Source organism: Moschus berezovskii, chromosome 14 (genome assembly GCF_049115385.1).
Source record: "Moschus berezovskii isolate FMDL1 chromosome 14, NW_MosBer_1.0, whole genome shotgun sequence".
Classification (NCBI taxonomy): domain Eukaryota; kingdom Metazoa; phylum Chordata; class Mammalia; order Artiodactyla; family Moschidae; genus Moschus; species Moschus berezovskii.
Window position 1 is genome coordinate 66,388,176 of NC_142473.1, and position 12,115 is coordinate 66,400,290.

Genomic DNA, 12,115 nt, shown 5'->3' on the forward strand with positions numbered 1-12,115 from the left:
TGAAGGTGCCTTCCAGGACATCTTTGGTAAGAGATTGAAACTATTTCACTAAAAATGAAACCCAGTTTTTCATTAACAATTTACTTTGACCCATACATTTTCAAAAATGTGTGCATGAATATAAGTTTCAAAACTCCCACTAATATTAATGGGAGTGCAACTAAATTACTATGTATGACTTTGAAAATGTAAGGGTAAGAACAGAAGTGCAGTATATTGCATACTAAGTTGCTGTCAGCACTTCTCTTTTTAAGAGGTTGCATTTCACAAATAAATAATTTGCACCTGAGTTGTTTATTTTATTTGCACATTCAATTTATTTTACATTATATTTTCTGTTCACCTAAATTACAAAAATACAATGATTCCTCCCTTATCTGCTTATCTGTCCTAATAAGAGAAACAAAATTTTATTTGCATATAACTGAAAGTAGCTGCATTTATTTACCCAAATTTCCAAATAACTCTTTGCTATTAGCATTTACCTTGAAAGAAGCATGACTTTTGAACTTAGAAATGGGACTTTATATAAAATCTGATAGTATTGATATGAAACATGAGCCAGTGGTTGTAAACAACCTTAGGTCCCAGAATGGCTATATTAAATGTTTAAAAAACTTTCTCTCTCCCTCTCTCTCCCCACCAACATATACAGACTCACACATACATAGATGAACACACATATACAGTGAGCAGAAATAAAAGCAAAACCTAGAGAATAAATTAGGAGATTATAAATATGATTAAGATTTCAAGAAGAGAAAAAACTTTACAGAAATTAATGACATATTTTATCACTTTGTGATCTTAAATTGGAGAAGAAAATGGCAACCCACTCCAGTACTCTTGCCTGGAGAATCCCAAGGACAGAGGACTGTAGCCTGGTGGGCTACAGTCCATGGATGGCAAAGACTTGGACATGACTTAGCAACTAAATAATCTTAAATAGATAGGAATTAGAATTAGAAAAATAAGTAGAAGTTAATGAGACCATATATGCCTGAAAGAATTGAAAACAGGTGATCAAATAAATGTATGTGTGTACATGTATGTTCATAGCAGCACTATTCACAACAGTTAAATATACAAACCAAATCTCTACCAACAGACAAATGAAAAATAAATTGTGGTGCATATATATATGTGTGTATATATATATATATTTTTATATGAAGGAATTTTATTCAGCAATAAAAAGAATAAAGTACTGATACATATTACAATGTGGATGATCCGCAAAATATTAGGCTAAGTCAAAGAGCATAATGAAAAGATGCTCAACATCACTAATTACAGAGAAACGCAAATCAAAACAATGAGGCATCACCTCACAACAGTCAGAATGGCCATCATTAAAAAAAATCTACAAACAATAAATGCTGGAGAGGGTGTGCAAAAAAGGGAAGCCTCCTATACTATTGGCGGGAATGTAAACTGATAATTAGGGAGAACAGTATGGAGGTTCCTTAGAAAACTTAGAACTACTACATGACACAGCCATCCCACTTCTGGTCATATACCCACAGAAAACCATGATTCAAAGAGACACATGCACCCCAATGTTTACTGCAGCACTATACACAATAGCCAGGACATGAAAGCAACCTAAATGTCCACCAAGGGAGGAATGGATAAAGAAGTACTATGTATATACAAGGGAATACTATTGTTGTTGTTGTTTAGTTGCTAAGTCGTATCCAACTCTGTGCCCAAGAACTGCAGCATGTGAGGCTTCCCTGTTCTTCACTATCTCCCATGGTTTGCTCAAACTCTATCCATTGCTGCTGCTGCCGCTGCTGCTAAGTCACTTCAGTCATGTCCGACTCTGCGCGACCCCATAGACGGCAGCCCACCAGGCTCCCCCGTCCCTGGGATTCTCCAGGCAAGGACACTGGAGTGGGTTGCCATTTCCTTCTCCAGTGCATGAAAGTGAAAAGTGAGAGGAAGTCGCTCAGTCGTGTCTGATTCTTAGCAACCCCACAGACTGCAGCCTACCAGGCTCCTCCGTCCATGGGATTTTCCAGGCAAGAGTACTGGAGTGGGTTGCCATTGGCTTCTATCCATTGAGTCAATGATAACTATCTAACCATCTCATTCTCTGCCGATCTTCTTGCAGTCCAAGGGACTCTCAAAGAGTCTTCTCGAGCACCACAATTCAAAAGCATCAGTTCTTCAGCACTTAGCCTTCTTTATGGTCCAACTCTCACATGTGTACATTACTACTGGAAAAATCATAGCTTTGACAATATGGACCTTTGTTGGCAAAGTCAAGTCAAGTACTGCTTAGTAGTACACTGACTAGGTTTATCATAGCTTTTCTTCCAAGGAGCAAGCATCTTTTAATTTCATGGCTGCAGTCACCATCTGCACTGATTTTGGAGCCCAAAAAAATAAAATCTGTAACTACATGAACTTTTTCAACTTCTATTTGCCATGAAGTGATGAGACCAGATGCCATGATCTTAGTTTTTTGAATGCTGAGTTTTAAGCCAGCTTTTTCACTTTGCTCTTTCACTTTCATCAGAAGACTGTTTAGTTTCTCTTTACTTTCTGACTTCAGAGTGGTATCACCTGCATATTTGAGGTTGTTGATAATTCTCTGCTTTTGAACTGTGGTGCTGGAGAAGACTCTTGAGAGTCCCTTGGACTGCAAGGAGATCCAACCAGTCCATTCTAAAGGAGATCAATCCTGGGTGTTCATTGGAAGGACTGATGCTAAAGCTGAAACTCCAACACTTTGGCCACCTCATGCGGAGAGTTGACTCACTGGAAAAAAGTCTGATGCTAGGAAGGATTGGGGATGGGAGGAGATGGGGACGACAGAGAATGAGATGGCTGGATGGCATCACCGACTCGATGGACATGAGTTTGAGTGAACTCCGGGAGTTGGTGATGGACAGGGAGGCCTGGCATGCTGTGATTCATCGGGTCACAAAGAGTCGGACATGACTGAGCGACTGAACTGAACTGATGTATAAAATAGGTAACTAATGAGAGCTGATTGTATAGCACAGGGAACCCTACTCAGTGCTCTGTGGTGATCTAAATGGGAAGGAACACCAAAAAAGAGGAGACATTGTACACAGATAGCTGATTCACTTTGCTGTATGGCAGAAACTAACACAACATTGTAAAGTGACTATACTCCAATAAAATCTTCTTAATTAAAGAAAAAGAAATGAAAGTAAAAAATAAATAATAAAAATGAAAATAGGACATATACTGTATAAGTCCATTTATAAGAACTCTCCAGAATAGGTAATTCCACAGAAACAGAATTCAAACAGATGTGTGCCAGGGGCTAGAAGAGGAGATAATAGGAAGAAACAAATGGATAAGGGGTTTTATTTTGGAATGACGGGAATGCTTTGGAACTAGATAGTGTGGTTGCACAACACTGAAAATGTACTAAATGCCACTGATTGTTCACTTTAAATGATTAATTTTATGTTATGTGAATTTCATCAAAACAAAGAAAGAAAGGAGAAGGAAAATGAGAAAGAGGGGAAGTAGAGGAGGAGGAAGAAGGAGACTACTAATGGCAAGTATCTCTCTGAAAATAAAAAGCATCTCTCACTGGGAAAAAATAAAATAAATTCCTGTACTTTGATAGGAGTGTACCCACAATGTGGAGACCCTCCAGATGTTTAAGGGCTATAAACCTTTAAACTAGGTTTGAATCAGCTCTGTTACTTAGGAGCCCCAGATGAGTTACACCGTGCATCTCTGATTTCTCATCTACGAAGTATGCAGTGGGCACCACCTTACCACCTGATGAGGATTAATTATCTTACAAGGAAAAGTACCTAACACACTGAAATCACTCCATAAATGTTGGCTTCTCCTCCTGCATCCCTGAAATCCCATGCTTATTATGTAGTTCTAGACTATACTGAGGAGAAGGCAATGGCACCCCACTCCAGTACTCTTGCCTGAAAAATCCCATGGATGGAGGAGCCTGGAAGGCAGCAGTCCTTGGGGTCGCTGAGGGTCGGACACGCCTGAAGTGACTTAGCAGCAGCAGCAGCAGCAGCAGATTATACTGAGCCATCAGAGTGCGACCAGGAAAACAGAATCCATCCAGAGTACTTGAGAAGAGGGACAGACTGCAGGGAATTGGTTATGTAAATGATGGAAAAGACCACAAAGCAACAAAAGGACTGTGACACAACCAAGAGATTAGTAATAGCAAGAAACCGTGCTCAGCAAGGCCAGATAGAGGAGGTGTGACAAGTACTGGATTTAGAGAGTCTTACCAACAGACCATTTTTCTCTTTGATTCTTGCAACCAGGACAGGATTTGGGTGAGGCAAGTGAAGGGCCAAAGATGCAAAATTTTAGGAAACATGCTTAGGGTGGGGCAAGCACACAACCATCGAAGTGAGGGCCCCCTTAAATATTGTCCTGTAGGTGCTGCATTAGTCTCTCCCAGACTCAAGCCCTGGTTTTGACTAGCTGTCCTATGTGCAGAACTCCTGAAATTCCATTCAAAATAATGCTATTAGCCAGAAACTGTTTTTATATGACTTACGGATTTTAACTCATCTAGTCCTCTCAGTGTGAAAGCCTTTTGCTGTGTGGATCACAATAAACTGCGGAAAATTCTTAAAGAGATGGGAAATATCAGACCACCTGACCTGCCTCTTGAGAAATCTGTATACAGGTCAGGAAGCAACAGTTAGAAGTGGACATGGAACAACAGACTGGTTCCAAATCAGGACAGAAGAGTTCGCACAGATCACAGCCTCTTGGTAAGAGACAACAGTGGACGGCCTTTCTGAAGAGGGAACATCTGAGTGGAGAAGCCAGAATGATGAGAAGTTAGTAATGAAAGTCTCAGGGAAGGAGCATTGCAGGCAGAAAGAAAATCAAGCACTAACTCTCTGAGGTGAGAATGAGCTGGGTGTGTTTGAGAAAGAAAAATAAAGAAATTTGGACAAGGAGAGAATGTGTATGGATAAAGCCAAAAAGGTAGAAAGGGGCAGATGGTGGTTGGCCAGGATAACAGGCTTGGCTTTTATTCTGGATGTGATGGGAAGCCACTGGAAGTCCTCAGCAGAGCCCCTTATGAAGAGCAGACTGGGACAGAGTGTAGGAAACACTGGTGGTTCCCCCGGATTCCTTTCAACCAACCTAGTGCCCCCAAACTCCACTTGTGAGTCCTGGCCATCAACACCTCACAGCTGACCCTTCTCCCAGGACCTGCCACTGGCTAAAGGGAACCAGCCACCTGGCTAGGAAATGCCTGTGAGGTGACGAGCTCTTCCCTCCCTCTCAGGGGACAGTGCACAACCAGGAACTGGGGAGACACAACAGATAGTCCCCTTGCTTCAGGGAGGGGCAGCTCGGCGGTGTGCCTCCCACTCCACACTGGGGCTGGACTTAGCAGCACACAGGGCTCGGTTGAGCTTCGGCCTCTTCTCTCTGCTACCTCCCTCACTCCTTCACAGCTCTCACCCAACAGTATTCCCTCACTGAGTCCCTTGTACAAAACGCCCCATCTCAGACTCTGCTTCTAGGGCACCTGACTTCAGACTGAGTCAAAGACAGGAAACTGAACTTTCAGCTGTCATTTCTTCTCAATAACTCTTAAACTCTTCCTTTCCAGTCCCAGCCAGACCCACTTGCCCACGGCTCTCTCAGCCTCCTATCATCTGCAAGAGCTTCCTAATTGTATTTGATCCTCCTCCATTACATCTGACATTCTATACTCCAATTACAGCCAAATTTCCCTAATCATTAATTTTATCATTGCCCGAAAAAAGTTCTTGGAGTTAGCTTTTGAAGTTTTCTACCTGTCAGCCAGTCTCTGTGTCTGACTGTCAGTAGGTCAAGCAGTCAACACTTATTGTGTCCATCTTCTCTGCCAGACCCTGTGCAAGGAATACGAAACTGACATAGTCCCTTCTCTTGAAAGGAGACTAACAGAAGAGTTTACCAACAATGTGACACTATCCAAATGTACCAGTTTTACTTAAGTTGATCTGTTAATTATTCCTCGAGCACATCAAGTTCATCTTTAAGCCCATCGCCCTTCACTTATTGAAACTCAAGTCCTTCTCAACATACAGTTTAAGATCTTCCTTTAGTGCTCTAGCTTGCAATGACCTGTAGTCTCTTGAATCCTTTGAGCGTTTGCAGCCTGTCCCTTATATTCATCCATTCAACAATGTTTGAGAACCCTCCACATGCCAGTACTACCTGTTATGTAAAGAGCGTAAACCATGAGGAATTATTATGTAAATGTCTTAGAAGTATATATTCTACTTCTCCTTCCACGCTAAAGCCTTTAGACAGGTAGGTATCAAGCCTGTATTTCTTATTAGTTGCTCCAGGGTATATACAAGTTCACTGCGCATGGTATAGTTTGTTGTTTAGTCATTAAGTCGAGTCTGACTCTTTTGTGACCCCATGGACTGTAGACTCCCAGACTCCTCTGTCCATGGGACTTTCCAAGCAAGGATACTTAGAGTCGGCTGCCATTTCCTCTTTCAGGGGATCTTCCCAATGCAGGGATCAAACTGGCATCTCCTGCATTGCAGGCAGATTCTTTACTGCTGAGCCACCAGGGAAGCCCTTTTCATAACATACTAATTATGCAAAATAAACTTCATGGCCTTTTTGTGTGTACCTACCATCTTTATCCGTCTAGTCAAGACTATGGTTTTTCCCGTAGTCATGTATGGATGTGAGAGTTGGACTGTGAAGAAGGCTGATCGCCAAAGAATTGATGCTTTTGAACTGTGGTGTTGGAGAAGACTCTTGAGAGTCCCTTGGACTGCAAGGAGATCCAACCAGTCCATTCTAAAGGAGATCAATCCTGGGTGTTCATTGGAAGGACTGATGCTAAAGCTGAAACTGCAATACTTTGGCCACCTCATGCAACGAGTTGACTCACTGGAAAAGACTCTGATGCTGGGAAAGGTTGGGGGTGGGAGGAGAAGGGGACAACAGAGAATGAGATGGCTGGATGGCATCACCGACTTGATGGACATGAGTTTGAGTGAACTCTGGGAGTTGGTGATGGACAGGGAGGCCTGGCGTGCTGTGATTCATGGGGTCGCGGAGAGTCGGACACGACTGAGTGACTGAACTGAACTGAACTGAACCATCTTTATTCCCTACCTCTCCCCATTATGGATTTAAATATGATTTTTATACCACCTTGATGTTCACTAATGACCACAATGGGATACAATTTTTGGGGAAAAGAAGAAAACCTGTTAAGGAGAATAGCTTGACAAATGAAGGTCTAGAAGTAGTGGAATAGACTGGGATGAATTCAGAGTATATTTCAGGTAAATGCTTATGTTTTCCTCGAGTTTTCCCTTGGGTCATCTCTTCTAGGAAGCCTTTTTCAGCTTGGACACCCTGCTCTTTGTGAAGGCATCTGCCACTGAACTAACGCCACCACACTATCACTTTGTGCCTTCCTGGGTAAACATGCATTGCTTACCTGAGGCGTGGAGAAGGTGCTCGATAAGTGCTGAATGAATGCATGAATAAACCTATCTTTTATTCTAATGAAAGGAATATATTCATGACTCTATTACCTAAAAACAACTAAGGATATTTTACTTAAAAAAAATAGGCAGCCTAAAAAATTTCAAGATGACATTTCTGAAGTTCCAAATAGGTTTTCTGAAAGAACTCTAGGTAGATCTAGGAAGACCACATAATAAAGAAAATATTCAAATAAATTTGAAATTATCCTTTACAATATAAATTATATACAGTCGTTTTTAAAGGTACTCCAACTTTCCAGGTTCTTGTTGATAAACAATAGAAACACTATTGGAAATACAGAAAACATTTTACACAAATAAAGAATTTTTAAACCAACCTGTAAGGCAGCCCAATGAAATAATGCTAATGATGACCAAAACACATTAATAATATACGAGATAAGCAGCAAAGCATTAAGAGCATGGGATCTGAAGCCAAACTTGGGGGATCCAAACCTTAACTTTGCCTCTTACTAACTCTGTAACTGCAAAATAAACCAATTTCATTTGTCTTAGTTTTCTTATCTGAAAAAATGACAATAATAGTATTTCTCCTTACCCATTTTATCAATGAAAGAAATTTATACAGATAGTACACTTTTGTATAAATATGAAATACAGGAAACATTACTGATATTATTATTATCCTCATGATTTTCACCAAGAACTTTGCCTATGGAATGCAATGTGTTAAGTGCTTTATAAACACTAACTGGTTTTATCCTCTAAATCTTAGGAAGAGATAATATTATCATCTTCATTTCATAGATGAGGAAAACGAGACCTGAAGAAATTAAGCAACTAGATCTGTATCCCACATCTCCTGCGTTGAAGGCAGATTCAGCTCAGATGGTAAAGAATCAGCCTGCAATGCTGGAGACCCTGATTCAATCGCTGGGTGGGGAAGACTCCCTGGAGAAGGGAATGGCTATCTGCTCCAGTATTCTCGCCTGGAGATTTCCATGGACAGAGGAGCCTGGTGGGCTATAGTTCATGGGGCTGCAGAGTCAGACACAACTGAGTGGCTAATACTGGCCTCAACTCACTCGATACCATTGGGACCTTCCCTCATTGGAACAACCGAAAAACGTTTCCAGACATTACTAAATGTTTGCCTGGAGACAAAATTTTCTCTAGCTGAGAACCAGAGGTAAAGCAGTCTGAGAGAATACTCCTCTGCGTAGGTGCAGGAGCTGTGAATAAACAACTGGCGCACACCATGCTCTTTTCTTATTCCAACTTTTGATCGTGACTTTCCCTCTGCATCTTCCTTCCTTCTCAGCTCAGCACCACCACCTTTAACCTGCTTTCTTCAGGCGTCAGCCTCACCCTATTGAGAATGAGTGTCCCGCATTTTATTGAACTTCTGTTTTTGTATGTGTGTCCCTGTTAGACTTTGAACATTTCAACTGTATGAAAGGTTTTCTCATCTGTGTTCCTCTAGCATGTGGACTTCCCAGGTGGTGCACTGGTAAAGAATCAGCCTGCCAATGCAGAAGATGCAGGTTTGATCCCTGGATCAGGAAGACCTATCCTCTGGAAAAGGAAATGGCAACCCACTCCAGTATTCTTGCCAGGAAAATCTGTGGACGGAGGAGCCTGTCAGGTTATGGTCCATGAGATCACAAAAGAGTTGGACATGACTAAGCAACTATAAAACAACCTCTCATATCCGGTATGTTGTAAACAGTATGCTTGCTGGAGCAAAATAATAAAAGTTGATCATACATTTTCAATGTAAGCATTTGTTCCCTGCTGCAGAGACAGCACCTGAAATAGTGTTTAATCCTATAGTAAATGAAATTAAAAGACGCTTACTCCTTGGAAGGAAAGTTATGACCAACCTAGATGGCATGTTAAAAAGCAGAGACGTTATTTTGCCAACCAAGGTCTGTCTAGTCAAGGCTATGGTTTTTCCCGTGGTCATGTATGGATGTGAGAGTTGGACTGTGAAGAAAGCTGAGCGCCGAAGAATTGATGCTTTTGAACTGTGGTGCTGGAGAAGACTCTTGAGAGTCCCTTGGACTGCAAGGAGATCCAACCAGTCCATCCTAAAGGAGATCAGTCCTGGGTGTTCATTGGAAGGACTGATGCTAAAGCTGAAACTCCAACACTTTGGCCACCTCATACGATGAGTTGACTCACTGGAAAAGACTCTGATGCTGGGAAGGATTGGGGGCGGGAGGATACGGGGACGACAGAGAATGAGATGGCTGGATGGCATCACCGACTCGATGGACATGAGTTTGAGTGAACTCCGGGAGTTGGTGATGGACCTGGCGTGCTGTGATTCACGGGGTCACAGAGAGTCAGACATGACTGAGCAACTGAACTGAACTGAACTGGACTGAAATGCTCTATAAATATTTGGAGACTATTTGTCAAACACGTCAGATCAGAGCATGACTATTATTTCATTAGGTGGATATTGGGTAATATTTTCAGGTATATATTTCCTTGACTTATATTTTCTCTAATATTGGAAAAAGATTACATTTTTATACTCATAATTAATTAGTTTTTTCATTACCATGTCCCTCCTTGAACTTACTCAGACCAGAATATGTATCATGGAGAACAGCTCAGAGAAAGAAGAAGCAGAACAGTCAGAAGCTTAGTGAATTACTTTGCTTGGTTCAGAAGTATAAACCCCATGAAACTTTAAAAATTATTGATTCTACCTCCCCATTTACGTTTACTCAATTACTCATTCAACATACGTTCACTGAGTCTCTAACACATGTTCCGTGCTAGAGAGGCTGCACAGGGGGTATCTCAGAGTTCTTTGGGAAAACAACACACACCATGGCACGTGCCTAGTCAGAGATGTCCCAGGGTGCCGAGGGAGCCTGGAGAAGCAGCACCTGCCACAGCCTGTGGTGAGCAAGAAAGGCTTTCCAGGGGGAGGATGTGAAGTTGGACTTGAAGCATACTTGGAGTGGGCAAGAGAGGGAGAGCATACCCCAAGAAGAGAAAACAGTGCAGGTGAAAATCCAGAGTTAGGCAACAATACGATGGACTGTTGGGACGACATGGAAAGCTGAGAGGCCAGAGCTGGAGCAAGGAAGGCAGGCCTAAGCTTATGCAGATGAGAGCTTCTGCACAATGCAAAGAAACTCCACACTCCGCAGAGCAAGCCATGCTAATCTTCTGGATAGAAGGAACTACTGGAAAAATCTTCTTTACATGAAGGCAAAACCCATTTCCCTACAAAACAAAGCTGTTGGGGTAAGGTCCGAATCATCACGTCTCAAAGTGTGGGGCATGGGCCTCCTGTCTGAGAGCAAACTGGAGAATTCGGGAACCCTTGCATTAAGCAACACAAGGTGTATCTTCTCAACATCACAACTCTAGGGACCTATGCCTTCATATGAAGAAAGGTGGTGAGGGCTGACAGCCATTTCAGTTCAGTTCAGTTTAGTCGCTCAGTTGTGTCTGACTCTTTGTGACCCCATGGACAGCACGCCTGGCCTCCCTGTCCATCACCAAATCGCGGAGCCTACCCAAACGGATGTCCATTGAGTTGGTGATGTCATCCAACCATCTCACCCTCTGTCATTCCCTTCTCCTCCTGCCTTCAATCTTTCCCAGCATCAGGGTCTTTTCCAATGAGTCAGTTATTCGCATCAGGTGGCCAAAGTATTGGAGTTTCAACATCAGTCCTTCCAATGAATATTCAGGACTGATTTCATTTAGGATGGACTGGTTGGATCTCCTTGCAGTCCAAGGGACTCTCAAGAGTCTTCTCCAACACCACAGTTCAAAAGCATCAATTCTTCAGCGCTCGGCTTTCTTTATAGTCCAACTCTCACATCCATACATGACCACTGGAAAAACCATAGCCTTGACTAGACGGACCTTGGTTGGCAAAGTAATGTCTCTGCTTTTTAATATGCTGTCTAGGTTGGTCATAACTTTTCTTCCAAGGAGCAAGCATCTTTTAATTTCATGGCAGCAGTCACCATCTGCAGTGATTTTGGAGTCCCCCCAAAAATAAGTCTGTCACTGTTTCCCCATCTATTTGCCATGAAGTGATGGGACCAGATGCCATGATCTTTGTTTTCTGAATGTTGAGCTTTAAGCCAACTTTTTCACTCTCCTCTTTCATTTTCATCAAGAGGCTCTTTAGTTATTCTTCACTTTCTGCCATAAGGGTGGTGTCATCTGCATATCTGAGGTTATTGATATTTCTCCCAGCAATCTTGATTCCAGCTTGTGCTTCTTCCAGCCCAGCGTTCCTCATGATGTACTCTGCATATAAGTTAAGTAAGCAGGGTGACAATATACAGCCTTGACGTACTCCTTTCCTGATTTGGAACCTGTCTGTTGTTCCATGTCCAGTTCTAACTGTCACTTCTTGACCTGCATACAGATTTCGCAGGAGGCAGGTCGGGGGTCTGGTATTTCCATCATTTTAAGAATTTTCCACAGTTTATTGTGATCCACACAGTCAAAGGCTTTGGCATATTCAATGCAGAAGTAGATGTTTTTCTGGAACTCTCTTGTTTTTTCGATGATCCAACTGATGTTGGCAATTTGATTTCTGGTTCCTCTGCCTTTTCTAAATCAACGTCTGGAAGTTCACGGTTTATGTACTGTTGAAGCCTGGC

The 12,115-nt window shown here is 42.1% G+C and overlaps 1 protein-coding gene across 1 annotated transcript in view; it reads right to left on the minus strand.

The window, feature by feature from the left end:
- The window catches only part of LOC148775652 (doublecortin domain-containing protein 1-like), a 175,557-nt gene that overhangs the window by 138,419 nt on the left and 25,023 nt on the right, over positions 1-12,115 (minus strand). The gene's annotated exons all lie outside the window — the stretch shown is intronic.